A 19,144-nucleotide genomic window follows, 5' to 3' on the forward strand; every position below is an offset into this window, starting at 1 on the left:
ACATCACAAATAATAACAAAAAACAATAACATTCATAAAGAAAAATAATTTAAAGATATTTCATGAGTTCTTAGCATACTTCCAACCAAGACATAAATGGAATTGGTTTCTCAGTCTTTCCCAAAATTTGTGACATTTTGGGACACTTACCTTTAAACTTAAAAAGAAATACATAGGGAACACATTGAGCAAAAGGGAGAGGTAAAGAAAATGGAGTGAGGATAAGAGGAGGTCAAAAAATAAAATAAACAATAAAAGGGTAATATAATATACAGAGTAATAAAAGTGTAAATCACAAAACAATTAAAACTGTACAAAAATTTACATTTCTTTGCATTTTTTTCCAGAAGCTTGAAATGCTTTTAGACTCTAAAATTGCCTGATTATGTCCAAGATACATGGATAGAAGCAAATTGTTAAGTATAGGGGCAAGTTGTAACAACTGATTTGCCCTTTCCCCTTCATTGTTAAGAAATTTTGGTGACCTTATGAAAGTCATCTGTTTTAGAGAATGGGATTTAAAGAATAGGTCAGTCTCTAAGTGGATGATTTAGAGAGTGGATTTCTTGGTCAGCTACTTGTGGTTCAAAGAATATTCTAGAATAATGACTGCATGAATAATGTTACATGAAAGAACTGCTGTTTCTTTGAAATATACTGAATACAGTCCTTGTTTCAACTAATTGTTGCCTCTTATTTCATTTTTAGGGGTAGAATTTTCAAATTAGCAGAAAATATCAAACTCCATTTCAGATCCAAGTTAGTTCAAGGGGCTGCTTAGCAATAAGTTCTAGCTCCCAATAAAAAAAAAAGATTGCATTTATTAATTTTGGCAAAAATGTTCTAGGTTACCTCTTGATCCTTCACAAATGCATGTTTGAAATTAAGTATAATTTATAAAGTGAAAGCTCCAATCAAGGAAGGAACTTGAAGACACAAAAGAAGAATTTGAAATTTAAAATTAGAAGGGGACATGACATAGAGATGAGCAAAGGCTGATTTGTCGCTCCAACAAGAAACCTTAGGTCATGGGGCTTTGACACCCAAAATAATTTGACAACATACTTGGTTGTGAACTGTATTTAACATTAGCATGTTGAAGCATTTGATATCATTGCTGTTTGACAAATTTGAACCTGTAAGCATACTTCCACACTCCAAATACTAGAGAGAGTTAAGCCTACATATCTTGACTCTAGCATGGCAAGTCTAGGAGTTAGAGGTGAAAATACATCTATTCAAAATAGAAAAAAAAAAAAAAAAGGAAATTATACCCATGGATTACAAGAAGACATTTATGATCCAAATGAAAAAAAAAAAAGATTCAATTTTGGGATTTTTAGTATAACAATAAAACTAAACATCATGATGCTTGAAATATTCTTGCTGAGGTTTCACTGAGACTCTGCCAACCACTTCGTGTTTTTCAGATAGAATGTTTAGTTATCATGGTCTAGTTACATCATATCATTTAAGTTGATTTAAATCTTTCCAAAATGGACACATTTTGACTTATTTTTACATAGCTGACTGGAGGGAACCAGAAAAGAAAATACAATTGTTTTGTAGTAGCAGTGAGTGACCAGAAGTAACCATCTACAACACTGCACATCTGCCTGAGGAAATTTGTTCCTTGGGGAAATGCCAGTAAATACCCTATCCCAATGTAGGATGAAGGACAAAGCATTTTTTTTCTTTCTTTTTCTTTTCTTTTATTTAAAGATTGACTTATTTATGCATACAGAACTGGGGTACAGACCAAAGGTGCAGGGGAGGTGAGAGGATACACCAGAGACAGAGTTGGGAGCAGAGTAGGCAGATTGATGAAATACACTGCTGAAGGGAGCAGTGGGGGAGACAGGACAGGTCTGCTGCACCATGTGGGTTAGATCCCTGGCCAGGGATCCAGCTCTTACTGAAGTTACTGAAGGGCCCATACAAAGTTTTTTTGTTTTTTTGTTTTTTTGTTTTTTCATTAAACATCTTGCCCTACTTCAAAAGTGTCATTGAAGAGACTAGCTGCTAAGTTGCAGGACCCAACAGAACAATGACACTGCTCAACTAAAATGTTTAACTTTCAGAATGACTTCTAGTTTTAATCCTCCAAAAGGATACTAACACATAGGCTGTGAAAACTTGAGGAATGTTATACAAGGCAAAACATGCTACTTGGCTTATCACAGACATAATAAATGAGTTAATTTGTGCTTTGAAAGCTTCTCATGGCACCTTCTGCATTGACTACTTTGAATCCCAGCCATCTTTGTGTTTCAGCTTTAGAAGCACTAGGGCTCTCTGATTTGTACAGATTAGGTCTGTCTTCAGTAGATAAGTCTCTTAAAGGGAAAATATAGAGCTTTTGATTATCTGAAAATAGGCACTACCTCTTGTACAATTAATTAATGTCTTTCTTTAGGTTTCTTATTTAAGATTTGTCTTATGTTCTCACTCATGTGGCTTTGGCTTTCAGTGAGAAGCTGTGAAATGCTTTTGCCATTTGTGTTTGGAAAGAAATAATTTTGCAGGGAAGCTGGGAACGTTGTTAAAGGAATGTCAGGTAAACATTTATGTCTGAGATAAACTTGTAGTGATTAAAACTGAGTCTTAGGGTGATTGGACTTAGATTGCAATCTCCTGTTTTACTTTCTAATTGTTCAAACTCTCTACGTAATTCATTCCCTGAATTCATAGAATTTTTATGAAGAACAAGAGAGAGATTTTAATTATAAAAGTATTAGTATAGTACCTGGTCCATAAAAATGTTGTTGTTAATTAAAATAATCAGGGTGATCTGCCTACCTCTGGAAAGACAAAGGAAACTCTTCTAGAAAGCAACAACAACAAAAAAGTAACACTTTTTAACAACATTTATCACAAATGAGAGGTTTTAAACTAAAATGAAGGTGTTTAAATAAGAAGAAACTTAGTATTTCTGCATGTTCACTTGACAGTTCTATGTGGAATAAAAAAGTAGACCCAAAAGTGATCTCAGTAGCAAGAGACAAAGATAGTCTCATACATCCTTATTCAAATTAAAGGAGAAATTGAAAGAAGGTTGTTAACAATGACTCAAAAGAGGTGCCAACATCTGAAACCAACTGGAAACAACTCAAAGAACTAAGGCATTCATAAGGAAATAGCAAGTACTGTGCTTTAGTCTTACCAAAAAGTTTGGATGTCTTTATCTTAATTTATTTAAATAATGTGGATATATAACTTTTATATGTTTCAGGTGTACAACATTATGATTCCACCTTTGTGCACACTATATCATAGTCATCACAAAAAGTCTAGTTTCCATCCACCATCATACAGTTGAATCACTTTACACATTTCACCTACTCCGACCCCTTTGCCCTTTGGTAACCACCAATCTCTTCTTTATATCTAGGAGTAGTTTTTTGTTTTGATGTGGTATTTTTTTTTCTTTATAGTCTCTACAAGTGAAATCATACTGTTTTTGTCTTTATCCATGCAATTTATTTCTCTTAGTGTAATATCCTCTAGGTCCACTCATGTTGCATATGGCAAGATTTTTTTTTTAATAATTGGGTAATATTCCTTTATATGTATGTGTGTGTGTAAGATACATAGAATGCATAATATACATTAATATGTAATATAGAAAATGCATAAGATTTAGAGAGAACATATATGGAATGTAAACAAAGATGTGTTATATATATGTGTGTGTGTGTATTTATGTATATGTTCACTCATCTATTGGTGGACACTTAGATTACTTCCATACCTTGGCTGTTGTACCTAGTGCTCAGTGAACATAGAAGTGCATATGTCTTTTCAAATTAGTGTTTCATAGTCTTTGAATAAGCAGCCAGAAATGAAATAGTTGGAACATGCCATTTCTATTCTTAATGTTTTTGAGGAATCTCTGCATTGACTTCCATAGTGACTCTACTGGTTTGTAGTCTCACCAGTGGGTAGGAGGGACCCCTTTCCTCCATGTCCTTACAGACACCTGGTTCTTGTTTTTGATAATAGTCATTATCATAGTTGTGAGAAATAATTTATATTTCCCTGATGCTAAATAGCAACTATTTTTTTATGTGTGTTTTGGCTATTTGTATGTGTTCTTTGAAAAAAGTGTCTATTATACCATCTGTCCATTTTTAATGGGTTGTGTGTTTCTTTGTGGTTAAGTTTTATGAGTTCTTTATATATTTTGTATATTAACCCCTTGTAAGGTGCATGCTTTGCAAATATTTTCTTCCATTTAATTGGTTGACTGTGTTTTGATGATTATTTTCCTTTCACTGCTAAGATTTTTAATTTGATATATTCCCATTTGTTTATTTTTGCTTCTGTTTCTCTTGCCTCTAGGGTTAAATTCTCAGATACATTTCAAAGGCCAATGTCACTGAGGTTATCCTTTGTTTTTTATTATTAATTTTATGGTTTTGGATCTTACATTCAAGACTTTATGCCATTTTGAATTATTTTTCTGCAGAGTGTATAGTAGTGGTCTAATTTCATTTTTCCACATGTTGCTGTTACATGTTTTTTTCCAATAGTATTTATTGAAGAGACTTTTTTTTCAACTAATAGCACTTATGAAGATATTTTAATTTTTACAGTATATATTGTCGCATTCGTTTATGTGCAGGTAAATTTCTGGACTCTTGATCTTCTATTGTCTGTTTTTGCTGCAACATTATGGTATTTTGATTACTAAAGCACTGTGGTATAATTGGAAATTAGGATTTCTTTTGTTCCTTTTCCCATCAGGATTTTGTTCTTTGGGATCTTTTGTGGATCTTTCCAAATTTTAGGAATTTTTCTTCTATTTTTGTAAAGAATACCTAAACATATTTTCACTGCAGGTAGTGATACAAGATTGATATATACATATATATAAGTTCCCATACCAAATGAAAATGTAGAGTCCCATGTTTCAAATTTATTAAGAATTTCAAGACAAAAACAGAAGAGCATTAAATCAAACATGGATCCCTCTGAACACAGGGGCTACACAAATGCATATGTCTTACACATCTAGAGCAGGCCCAGTATTGAACAGAATTCAGAAGTTAAGATAAAACTTGATTAGCTAGGGTGAAAGGTAGAATGAATTCTTTGAAGTAAAATGGTGTGTACATCTGGATCCTTCAGAATCTAAGCACTGAGACAAAGGTAGAGGAACAAGAGCTTACTGAGGAAGTAGAGGGAGTGCTGACGCCAGTGAAAGATAAAGTGGGAGGAAGGAAGACTAGGCAGAATAACCATTCAGATTGTGAAGAAGATTTTACACCTGTGGAAGGAAAGAGGAGAAAAAGAAAAACTGAACAAGGTCCTCAGATTAAAATTCAGATCTCATAAAATCTCAGCCAAACTGATAGATTATTCCAAATCATATCGAATGATAGATGGTCGAAGTTGGTGGAGTTCTATGATGTTTCGTCATTGGCTGGGGTCTTCCCTGGGAGAGCATGGCATTCATTCTTTTTTGTTGTTGTTAAAGATTTATTTATTTATGCATACAGAACTGGGGTACAGGACAGAGATAGGGGTGGTGAGAGGCTTCATCAGAGACAGAGTGGGGAGCAGAACAGGCAGATCAAAGAAGGGCACTGCTGAGGGGAGCAGCAGGCCACGCCATGTGGATCACCTCTGGGGATCAAACTGGACCTGAAGTGGCTGCAGCTAGCTTGCAGTGCTGAGTCCTCACCCCTTGTGCCCAGGGAGGACGTGGCACTGATTCTTGAATCTGGAGACTGAGTGTCTATAGCTAGAAGCTGTCAGATAACTCCTCTCTTTGCAACTGAACAGCAAGCTCTGTCTTGAAAGCAGATCTGAGCAACACACCTCTCTAGCTGTCCCAGGACACAGCTAGAACAGTATGGAATTAAAGAAGGACTTCAAGTGTAAATCTTGTGTCACTCCAAAGAAGTCTCTTTCACATGCATATCTCTAACTGCATCATCAAATTATTTGTTGCTGAGGTGTTTAAACGTAAATGTTTCAGTCTAAGTTGTTCTGTGATTGTGTTTTAGATTTCCCATCAGGGAGAACAATGCTGGCAAGTGACTTTTCTTATTCAGTGTTGCTTTCTTATCTCCCTTATCTAATTTGACTATCCTAGAAATTCCTTTTAATGTGAGCAAATTTCAGCTGGAAGATAATTTAGAAATAACCCAATTTATATCTTAAAAAATGTTATTTTTCCTCACACACTCTTATCAAAACTCAATCTTATGGTACAAACTAATTTTAAATGTTACCTAACACATTCATTCAACCTTAAGCATATATTTTTTGAGGTTTGGTTTCTATTAGATACTATGCTAGAAACTGCAGATAAAGTCATAAAAAAAATAGTATATGGCTTCTGACTTTTATTAGTGATTTTTATTCATTCATTTGTGTCATAATTAGTGTAGAATCTGTTAGGATGAAGATTCTTGGGGGTCTAGTCCAGAAATTTTCTTTAGTAAATCTGAGATTTGAATCATAAATCTGTTATTTTCAGAAGCACCTACAAGATATTTGATGACATAGCTCTTGGCATTGAAAAGATAGATAAAGGCATATTTAAAAATTTAGGAGCTTATTTGACCAAAAGTCCAGTAGGATCAGGTAGTAACAAACTAAACATACCTAGAAGTTCTTCACCAGTAGGAATCAGAGGGAAAATCACACAGAGGAAGTATGAGAGTAAAGAAATTTTTGATTGACTATATTTAAAACCTATTTGGATGTTCTTATTGATTTTATAACCTTGAGGCATTTACAGGCTTTGATATTTGTTTGTTTTAGTTAGACCACCCTGGAATTAAAGCCACGTCAATCAAATGGCATTCTTGTTTGTTCTTAGCAGAAAATCGCTTGTATACTCTTTTCTGTTGATTGAAGTAGAAAGACATTTAATATCCATCAGGTTAAATCTATATGAGGCAAGCTAAATAAAGGTCCCCAAAGATATTCATTTCCTAATTCTTGAAACCTGTGTACTTGTCATTTTATATGACAAAAGAGGATTTGCTAATGTGATTAAGGATCTTGAGATATAAAGCTTACTTGGATTATTCAGGTGGGTTCAATGTAATCACAGTGATTTTATAATTGGAAGACAATAGTGTCAAATTCAAAAGAGGAATTTTGATGACAAAAGTATCAGATCAAAGTCAAGGAGGGATTTACAGATGCTATACTTCTGGCTTTGAAGGTGGAAGAAGGCAGAAGCCAAGCACACAGATAACCTTTAAATGCTGGAAAAAGATAAGGTAACTGACTTTCTCCTCTATAGCCTGTAGAGGGAGTATAGCCCTACCAATACCTAGATTTTAGCATAGTAAAACCTATTTTAAACTTTTGACCTCTGGATTTGTGAAATAATGAATTTTGTAGACCTTTGAGTTTATGATAATTTGTTACAGCAGCACTAGGAAATGAAAACACTATATAACACATATATGAAAAGAAGGATAAGGTCACAGAGAACTCTTCAGAGAACTCAGAAAGTTTATAGCTTGCATATGTAGGATGAATAAAATGAAGGGTTTCAATAGCACAGCATTAAAAACACTAAGCCTTGGGAGATTTTGTCTTCTAGATATATGAAATAGTGAAAACATATTCCAAATACATGAAACCCTTACAAATGATAGAGGAGAGAACAAGCAAGTTACTTTTAGAGAACTGCAGGTCATTTGATTAGCAAGGGCAGAGAATACATATAGTTAATAGATGAAAAGTCATCAGAGGCCAAGTTAAGAAAGATGTGAGTAATATGCTAGTTTGCCTTTATTTATTTTTTTAAAGATATATTTACTTAAGCATACAGAACTGGGGTACAGGCCAGAGGTGCAGGGGTGGTGAGAGGATTCACCAGAAACAGAAAGGGGAGCAGAACTGGCAGATTAAGGAAGTACACCGCTGATGGGAGCAGCAGGTGGACCAGGAGAGGTCTGCCATGCCATGTGGTCACCTCCAGGGTGTTTAGGGATAGAACTCAAGCTGAAGTGGCTTTAGCTTCTTAGTGCTGTGCTTTAACCCGCTACGCCACCAGGGAGGGTCCAGAGTTTAACTTTATTTTATGTTGAAGTGGATAGAACTAAAATATTTTACTTATTCATTTTTTAAAATATTTATTTATTTATGCACATACAAACTGGGGTACCCAAGTCAGGAGAGGTCTGCAGTGCCATGTGGGTCAGTGCCCTGTTCCTGAACGAACTCCCACTATAGTAGCCTCGGAGAACAAAGTGCTGTGCTCTAATCTGTTGAATCACCAGGGAGATCCCAGAACTAAAAAAAATTAAATAACAGGAAGGCAGGGCTATTGTTTTGTTCTAATTATGAACTATGAAACCATCTTGATGAGTGATTGTAATAAATTTAATACCACTGGAATTTTACAAAAGAATAACGATCTCCTTTATGAGGATTGAAAGAAGCAGTTTAAACTTACATGTTCAGAGAATCTAAAAACTGAAAAGTTCACGATGCACTATCCCTTCCCTACACATAAGAAAGATACCTATTCTCAATTATGAAGTAAAAAAAAAAATATCATGGGGCCCTCCCTGATGGCGCAGCAGGTTGGAGCACAGCACTGAAAAGCTGAGGCCACTTCAATATGAGTTTCGTCCCTGCCCCAAAGGTGACCCGCATGGTTCAGCAGACCTCTCCTGTCTCGCCCGCTGCTCCTCTCAGCAGTGTACTTCGTCGATCTGCCTGTTCTGCTCCCCACTCTGTCTCTGGTGAGTCCTCTCGACTCCCCTGCACCTGTACCCCAGCTCTGTATATATAAATAAATAAATCTTTATAGAAAAAAAAGTTTTCAGTGTATCGAATTTTTACTTTCTTGGTTTCCTTACTACCTGCCCTATCTTGGTGTGTGTGTATGTGTGCACACACACAACACAAGCATGTTTAGCATGCATACACTTTTGCTGTTAGCTGTTGCTTTAAAAATGATCACCCTATTGGAAATGAAGATGTAAAAGATAGTTTTAAGATAGAATTGACAGCTTTGGATAATAGCTTCTGAATAAACAGCAGGAAGAAAAGCTAGGAATCAAGAATGGTTTTTAAGTTTCAGTTTCAAGTGATTAAAACTTAATTGCAATATTAACTATTTTCAGAAATACAAGATAGAAATGTTTTTGTTGAACATTTTGTAGAAATGTTCTTTTTTCTCATTTTCTTATCTACTAGTACACCATATCACAGGAAAGCCAGATTAAAGATGCACATTAGATTTTGAGTACAGGCTTTTAATTTGAAGAAAACACTTCCAGTTAAAGGATGAGAAAAAACCAAACTGTTTTGAACTGAGAAAAGTTTGAGATGAATTATGGTGATGATATCTACCTTGAGAAAGAGGTAGAGATTGACCTTGAGGAAATACAGATTAGTTTAACAGAATGACAAAAAGGGGTAGTTAAGGAAATAGCCACGTCAATATGTCATTTTTACTGTTTGTGACCTCACCTCTTAGTTGGCAATGCGGAGAGGTGGGCAGGGTAAAGCACAGAGAGGAAGCAGAGGAAGATCACTAAGCAGAGTATTTGTCAATATTTTTTTGTAATAAATCTCAATTGAGGGTAGATAATTACTCAGGGTAAGAAAATATAAAGTAACTTGTCACACAGTGAAATTTTGTTCCAAATATATTTTACCCCATACAAGATCTCTCAACTACCACAAGCACCATAAATAACTATTAAAATTTACACATACAGGCCCTCCCTGGTGGCGCAAAGGGTTAGGACACAGCACAGGGAGCTAGCTGCTCCACTTCAGTGTGAATTGGATCCTCCACCCCGGTGGTGATCCACATGGTGTTGCAGACCTTTTCTGTCTTGCCCGCTGCTCTCCTCAGCAGTGTACTTTGTCAATCTGCCTGTATTGCTCCCATCTCTTTCTCTGGTGAATTTCCTCACCACCCCTGCACCTCTGGCTTGTACCCCAATTCTGTATACATAAATAAAATCTTTTTAAAAAATGTACACATACACCCCCAAATGAGATGAATATGCTCATTCAAATCACACAAATAGCAAAAAAAGTAATAGTAAATACAAAGATAAGTGTTGAAGACAATAAATGATGAGATCCAATATTTCCATAATTGAGCTGATAGAAAATGGTAAAAACAAAAATGCTAAAATATCAAAATATTCTCTCTGAAAGAAAATATTCCTGACATAAAACAGAAAAATAAACACTGAAGCTTACACATATAATTAATACATTTAATTAATTGTCAAAAGTAGATTTTTTTTGAAAGGAGGGAAAAAATGTCAAGTTTCTTCACAGAATCATTCAAGATTAAGTTAGTAGAAAATAATATGGAATGCTCTGATGTAAACAGTAATCCTTAATTTTATGCCTTACCAAAATAAGGTAGCAGAGAATATTCTTAAACATACATATTATTAAACATCTTATTATTCAATATATTATAAGTACCTATGAGTTTATCTTGAAAAATAAGATTGATGATAAAATAAGACTGTAAAGAAACAATGTTTAAAATCCTGGTGGAAAGTATTGATGTTGTTAAGTGAAGAAAAATCTAGAAAAAAAATGATAATGGAATGGAATATAGTTGTAATTTCTTACATAAATAAGGCAATAAAAATTGCAATTCTACTGAGGGAGAATTTGGAAAAAGGCAATTATACTGATTTAGATGAGGAAAAAGAAATTGTCTAGTATGGAAAGATTTATGACTAGGACAAAAATCTTAATGATCTTTTCATTTTACAGGGTAAAATATTTTCTTCCTTTTAAACTTGTATAATCTATAAGTAATTAATATTTCAATTCATAAAAATAAATCTAAGAGACAGCAGATTTTCCAGAAAGGCTATTCCTTTCTATTTTTTGTGGAAAACTTTTAAAATTTGATTATATTTTACTTGAAAAATAGCAATCATAGAATAATTTTATTGTCTTAAACAATATCACTATATTCACTCACACACAAATACACACAAACACTCCAATTGTCTAGAAACATTATTAACAACTATTACTAAGTTATGGGAATTAGGAACTTTTTCATTTAATTATATTATATATGTGTGTATATATATATATATATATTAGAAAAAGTATGTGGCTATTATTCTGAACAGATATATAGAACTTTTTATGAAATTATTGGGTACATGACCAAAATTATTAAATATACTTTATCTCTTCATTCACTTCAATCTTGTGAAACAATCTCCTTTACTTCCTTTAATTTTCACTAATATTTAGTATATGCCTATTTTCATTTTCTATATCTCTTTGCTGTTTTTTTTTCTAGACTTGGTTGCTTATATTTATAGCTCACATATCAAAAAAAGTGTCTGCATATATGCCTTTGATTTTATTTAACAATACATGCCTTTGCTTTTACTCAACTATGAGAAATATGTTTTAGTCATACTTTTAAAGAAAACATGAAGAAATATTAGTAAAACTATGATGGTGGATTAAAGTAATATTTGATCTTTTCAACACTGTCCTCTCAATAGGAAGACTGAAAATTCTTTGTCAATAAGAATGTAACTTAGAAATATTGATATGACTGAACAATTACCAAAAAATGAAAAAATGTCAGCTTGCCAGAAAAGCAATTCAGCAATGTTCCAATAGCACAAGAACAGTGCTTTATCTCAATGTGAAGAAGTGAACACCTGCCTTATTGTACACCAGGTGTCAAACCCTTTCTGTTGACAAAATGAATTGGAAACATGTATAATAATAGATTGCAGGACATCTGTAGCACTAAGATTTCTTGTCTTCCTTCCATACAGGTTATAAGGCCAAACACTGTATTATATGAAGCTATATTTAAGACACAAGAATTTCCTCTAAAGAATGAGGTTCTACTATATCTTAATATAGTATTTTTACTGAAGTGATTTAGTTAGCTGTAAATTCTCCCTACATTGTGGTTTAGCAACTGTTGGAAGAGCAATCAAAACACCCATTAAGTCAATTCTTTTACTGGGGAAAAAAAAAAAATCCATGTATTTGGAGTCTGTAGGACCAAAGAGCTTCATAACAATTGGTTTTATGTGAATATATATTACATCTTTTTCCTATAAAAGAGTGCAAATAACTAAATTTATAAATTATATAATTCACTGATATCAATTATGTGTTTTTATACACATGTACATACAGAGGCATGTTTGCATTTATAAAATTAACAAATGGGGTCATATTCTATTATGAGAAAGATCCATATTTGTATATATGCCTTACCTGTAGATAACAGATTTTGTTATTTAATTTTTTATAATTCTAAAGTTAGAGAAATTGGCCCTCCCTGGTGGCGCAATGGATTAGGACACAGCATTGCAAGTTAGCCACAGATGCTTCAGTGTGAGTTACATCCTCTGCCCCAGAGGTGACCCACATGGTGTGGCAGACCTCTCCTGACCTGCTCACTGCTCCCCTCAGCAGTGTCCTTTGTTGAACTGCCTGTTCTGCTCCCCACTCTGTCTCTGGTGAATCTTCTCACCTTCTCTACACCAGTTCTGTATGCATAAATAAGTAAATCTTAAAAAAAAAAAAAAAAAAAACGAATGAAAAAAAAAAGTATAGATTATATTTTCCTTAAAAGATTTTACAAGCACTTTAAATTGTTTGCTCTCAAAGACGCAACCAATCAGGAAGATGAATTGGTTTTGTTGTTGTTGGTGGTGGTGGTGTTTGTTTTAAAGATTTTATTTTTTTTATGCATACAGAACTGGGGTATAAAAGTCAATAGTGCAGGGGTGGTTCAGAGGATCCACTAGGGACAGAGTGGGAAGCAGAAGAGGCAGATTAAGGAAGTACACTGCTGAGGGGAGCAGTGGGTGGGATAGGAGAGGTCTGCTGCCCCATATGGGTCACCTCCCTGGCCAGGATCAAACTCTTGCCGAAGCAGCTGGGCTAGCTTCACAATGCTGCTCTGTAATCCATTGCACTGCTAGGGAGGGCCCAGGAAAATGAATTGTATACTAGGCCCACTTTGCATTCCAGAGGTGTTTACTAAAAATCCAACAGGCAAACCCACAATTTGAAATTCTTATCATCACTATGTCAGACTGTGTCAAAAACAATGCAATTTTTGGATTCAATTCACTGACATACAATTCTGAATGTCTAACGAGAAATATCCCTGCCAAGAGGATATATGTAGGAATCAAAATAAAATTAAGCAAAAAGAGAAATTAAGCTCTATGATAACCGAACATACCTGATTCTTCATGCATCATTTATATTACAATCTCAATCTACCATTTTCTATCTACTTAATGAGACTATTACATATCATGGGCCATTTTTTATCTTTTTTAAAATCTATTTTGTTTTGTTTATTCATCATGCAGATTTGAAAACTTGAATGTCCCTTGATATTAGAGTCCTTAGAACATAGAGCAATCATTCTCCTGCCATTTGCAAAGAAAATAACTCAAATGGATTATACAAGGAAATGTAAATTTTAAGACTATAAAACTACCAGAAGAAAACACAGAAAATCTTTATCACATTAGGTTAGAAAAAATTCTAAGATGCATTAAAAAAAGTAAGAAACATAAAATTAAAAAATTCTAAAAAATTAGAATTAATAAAAATCAGAACTTCTGATCTTTGAAACATACTACTAAGAAAACAGTGAGAAATGTGTACAATGCAAATAACTGATAAGAGTATTGGTTTCCAAACTACATAAAGAATTATTTTATCTCAATAAAAAGATACATAACATAAAATAGGCATGGATAAAATATTTAAACAGATGTTTCAAATAAGCACACAAAAATAAGTACATATAAAATATGTTCATCTATATTTCATTGAAGAAGAGAAAATGAAAATCACAAGAAGATACTAACATATCTACTATATGGCTAAATTAGTGACAGTAATAATAAAATCTGGAAATATCAAATGTTGACAAGAATGGCCTGTACCCCTGTTTACTGCAGGACTATCTATAATAGGTAAGATGTGGAATCAACCCAAATGTCCCAAAACAGGTGACTGGATCAAGATGTAGTACATACACAATGGAATATTACTCAGCAATCAAAAATATTTGCAGCAACATGGATGGAGCTGGAAGGGATCATGCATAGTGAAATAAGCTAGAAAGAAAAAAAAAACAATGTTTTCACTCATAGGAGGAGTATAAGGTATCAGGAAAAAATATTAATTGTAATAAAATAAAAACTAAAATAAAAAATATCTGTAAACCAGAGACATCCTACAGGGGGAAGGGGATTAGGATCAAAACAGGAATGAGAAGAGCAAAAGTGAGTATGGTGATGGAACATGGGTGAATTGGTAGTGGAAATACCATGAGAGTTACAACTGAAATGAAAAAGCATACATTGTACAAAAAAATGAAGAATAGTGTAAAAAATACATTAAAATACATAAATTAAAAAATAGAAGTGTTATAGTATCTTAAACTCATAGATTGCTAGTGGGAATCCAAAATGGTATAACCACTTTGAAAAACAGCTTGATAGTTTTTAATATAATAAAATACTAGGTTACTATATGAATCAGAAATCCAGTACTGGTAGCACATGGGAGTTGGAGGCTATCTGTGGCCACTGCACATCGAGTTCAGTCCCCAGATAGGGAGATAGCCCACATGGTGCAGCAGACCTCTCCTGTCTTGACCACTGCTCCCCTCAGCAGTATATTTCAGTAACTCGGACTGTTCAGCTCCTCACTCTGTCTCTGGTGAACCCCCTTAACCCCTATCTCACTCTACCCCAGCTCTTGTGTGCATATTTTTTTGAAAAAGAAACCAATATTTAAATTTTTACTCAAGATAAATGAAAGTATATGTCAAAAAACATCCCCCTTACAAAAGCAAATGTAAAATTAGATATTTACTTATTACTGCTCCAATTTGGAAAAACCCCAATTTTCTATTGAATTATCACTTGAAAGGATAAACAAGGTGTGGCATATTCATATTATAAAAGATAGCACAGCTCAGTACCAAAAACAATGAATTACTGATAAAAGCTAATACATGACATCAATCAAAAGCATTATAATAAATGTAATAAGTCAAACTCAAGCTACATGTTATTATGCTTATATGACATTCTAGGAGGGCATTGACTTCAAAAATATCTTTTGGGGATTATAAGGATGCTCTATATCTTAATTATAGTTGTAACACAACCGCAAACATTTGTGAAAATTAATAACAATATGCCTATGGAAAACAAAGGCTTTTATTCCAGATGCATATACTTCACGAAAACTAATTTCAAAATATAAGCCCTAAAAACCTGCATACATCACTGCCTATAATTAAGTATGGTAAAAATGAATATTAAGCTTTGTTCTGTGGCTTTGTCTTGCTATTTATTCTGTAACTAAATTTGTTGTGAGGTTGCTTTTCTTCCTCAACATTTTTTAGAGACTTATCCACACCTGCCTTTTACTGTGCATCTAAACTCTACATCTAAACTCTGGCTTGCATTAATATCTACATTCCTTATAAATCACTTCTTAGGAGAAATAGTCTAACAATCTTCTGGTACATTTAAAGTATGAAAATTGGAAGGTGGTAAAGATGGTTTTCTGTACACGTCTGCTTTCTGCTCTTTTATCTGAAACAAACACAAACACAAAACCAAAAAACATGTCCCCACAGTCCTCTGGGTCATCACAATGACTTTTCATTCACAGAGTTGTTCTGTCACTAAAATTTGTGAAAGTGCATGAGAACTGTTACTGAAATAACCTATACTTACTTTCACTCATTGTAGCTTATACTATTTCATGTATAAAGGAAAATCCACATAATGCTAATGTGTAGGCTATGGAGGAAATTAAATTTTGTCAGACACAGTATCTTATCCTGTAAGCAAAAAATGGCTTTAATCAAACATTATTCTTTCCACACAGGAACCTCATTCTGTCCTTGAGCATATTTTAGATATTTAGCATTATGGTCCCTCAAACCAAGGATTTAATTTTATGGACAGCCAGTTAAATGAAACCTCAATTACATTAAGTCCACTGCTTCCAGACACTTAACTAAAAAATGAATCTAATATAGTATAACCTCAACTAAATTCCGAATTTCTTTTCTTGTTATGTAAGAGCATATGAAAATGTACAATTGAAGCTGACCATATTCTCTGGTTTTTAAATCATATAGAAGACTAGTTATAGCTATGTCAAAATTGTTTTGTCAAGTATATATGTATAGTGACAATATAATTATTTTCTTCTACAATTTAAAAAAAGGAGAAATAGGTATCAAATTTCCAACCTGAATGAAGTTATGGATTTCTGTTTTTACTTTCTGTTTGTACATTTTTGGGATGTGGTATTAGGAAAGGACAATTTTTTAGGAGCTCATGAAATTAAATCCTAACTAACATGGCATTTTTGACTAGAAATGATATAAAACTGTTTGCAAACTAAGGGGGGCTTATCAATCGGTATGTATTGTCCAATTAAAAGGCCAGATCAGAAATTTATGTAAAAGAGAATTTTATTACTTAAATAGAGTAAATATACTCAATTTTCCTAAGAACCATTTGCATTTTTGACAAGGCAGAATAGTCTGGAGTCTTATTTGTGAAGATGTTATGGCCACACCATACCTATGTTTGCATTACATACTCTAGAAATGATGGCCAGGCACTCCATTGGGCTGAGATCTGAGTACAAAAATGGGCAAATGGCTGTTGATGAATGTGAGGCAATGTTAGTTCACTTAGGAGAGGACCTCTCTGTGCATGTTGCTTATGGTTTAGCCAGTTTGGTCCAGAATTCAAAACTAAGTCTTAACCAAAAAGCATTAAATAGCTTTGAGGATTTTCCAGATAATATAATTTACTTTGTCAGTGGTCTGGATCCTGGGCTACAAAATTATTATTATTTTTCTTTTACTGTTTTTTTTATCTTTGCTTTTATGAAACATTTCAATCAGTTAGAAAGTAAATCAGGGCCCCTTAATAAGCATATGGTGAAATAACATGCAATGAGGTGAATTTATGCAATTTGATTTTAGTTGTTTTAAAATCTTTAGCTATATTATTTAAGGAACCAAACTAAAAAAGAAATATTTCTATTTCTTTGTCTTTAAGCTTGGATAGAAGGAGTTCACACCTTTTGATTGTAAGGTCAGAAAGGATTATGGGAGGTAGTTTCAATTTGAAAATTGAATTAAAAGAATAAGCATCCTTGGGAAGGCCTAAGGTGAAGGTAATTCTAAACTAACAGAATAGCAGTGAAAAGCATCTAAAACGAGCACAAGTTTGCTATGAATATTTTAAAATTTTCAAATGACTTGGGCAACATTTGTCAGAAGGGGACATTATTTTAAATATTTGAAGTTCAATATTACTGTTGATGAACTAGGAAAAAAGCTTGAGATTTCTTCCCACTTTTTCATGTTTATTTTTTAGTGGTTACAAAGTCCATTTCTTGCATTGTAATCAGAAACAAAATCAATTTCTAGTCTTACTAGAGTCATAAACATGCATTTGTAACAAAAAGTGTCTTTAGCAAATTTAGCACCTGTTTTCATGAAACTTCCAATGATTGTGGGTTCTAGAAGCCTACAATCTATCCAATAATGAGGAAGAGAGGAAAAGGAGGGGAGGGGTGGGGAAAGGGACAGGGAAAGAAAGAAGGAAAGGTGATGTTAATTATTCAAGATCTTATTTAAACTACTTTTTAGCACCCTTTCACATTCCTAACTGGAAACTCAGTGGCTAACAACTTAATTGGAAAATCAGTGACTAACAAGTTTCATGTTGTTTGAATGCATATAGATCCCAAGTTAACCAGAATTATCCCCTGTATTGAAAATTAATTTTTTCCCTCACCATTTCTCTCTTAGAAAGGATATTTCTCCTTCTAAAACATATTGTATAGTTCCCCTTTTCCTTTATTTTTTCCTTCCTCCTTTTTGCTCATACCTTTCTTTCACATACATTTGTGGAGTACCAACTGTGTCCCAGGCATTGTTTTTATACCACATACCCTGGTATAAATAATACAGGATCTCTGGCTTTGAAACCCTTCCAATCTATGGGAAAACAAATGTGTAGAACAAATAATTGTAAATAAAAGGATAGTGTAGGGTTTAAATAAGACATTGAGAGGGTATGCGGTCACAGAGGGATGAGAAATTACCTTCATCTGATGGGGGCTTGAGAACGTTCCAAAGAGAGGTATAATTTGATCTGACTCTTCAAGAAATACATTAAGAGAAAGGCAAATGCAAAGACAAAATCATATTTCCAAAAAACAATATATGAATACAACTGAAATCACTGAAACTTTAGAGATGTTCTGGACTTACCTCTCAAAGGACCAAAGTTGGTAGCAGAGAAGAGGGGAGGGAAGAATAGAAAGGAATGAAGGGGAAAGCAGACAAGGAGAGAGGGAAGAATCTGTATTCTCAGAGAGAGGTGTGAGAGAGAGTTTCTTCCGATCTCTCTAAGGCCTCCTGTTTGCCAAACTTACCTGGAAAGCAGAGAACAGTGGGAGGAGCTTAGACATGCCAGTCCCTGCAGCAGGAAGCAGTAGAAGGGAGAAGTGAAGCTCTCAGCGCAAACACACAGGGCGTCCACTTGTACGTGGGCATCCTACCTTTTCAACTTGTGTTTTGTGTGTTGAAAAAAAGTGGTCAAGACCCAACTCAATTCTCATGAGTATTTTCTCTGTCACTTTAATGCTGGATTTTTTTTTTTTTTTTTTTCATAGTCCTGGTGTTGCATGGGTTTATGCACGGCACTATAAAGGAGCCGCAGCCACTTCAATCCCCGCCCAGGCAGCTGACCCACGTGATGCCGCAGACCTCTCCTGACCCGCCCGCTGCTCCCCTCAGTGGTGTATTTCATGGATCTGCCTGTTCTGCTCCCCACTCTGTCTCTGGTGAATCCTCTCACCACCTCTGTACCTCTGCCCTGTTCGCCAATTTTGAATTCATACATAAGTAAATCTTTTTTTAAAAGAATTTTTTTCCATAAAGAATGTATTTTTGTTTTTTTTTGGCTGTATTTAGTAATAGTGTCAATTGGTAGTCTACATAATACAGTTTTACATTGGAATCTCAATTTGAAGCCTGGCTGCATTCCTGGATGTGGTCTGAAGTTGAACTTTTACACCAAAATACTTTAAATTAAGAGTAATCATA

General features: G+C 34.2%; 1 long non-coding RNA gene across 1 annotated transcript in view; it reads right to left on the reverse strand.

The window, feature by feature from the left end:
- Nucleotides 1-18,672, reverse strand: part of LOC105853307 — a 196,626-nt gene extending 177,954 nt beyond the window's left edge. Inside the window, exon 1 of the long non-coding RNA XR_001145142.1 lies at nucleotides 18,472-18,672. This is a non-coding gene — a long non-coding RNA (uncharacterized LOC105853307). The remainder of the gene's footprint in view (nucleotides 1-18,471) is intronic.
- Between the last annotated feature and the right edge of the window lie 472 nt (nucleotides 18,673-19,144).

This window comes from Condylura cristata, unplaced genomic scaffold, assembly GCF_000260355.1.
Source record: "Condylura cristata isolate star-nosed mole 26May11 unplaced genomic scaffold, ConCri1.0 scaffold00006, whole genome shotgun sequence".
Taxonomy (NCBI): Eukaryota; Metazoa; Chordata; class Mammalia; order Eulipotyphla; family Talpidae; genus Condylura; species Condylura cristata.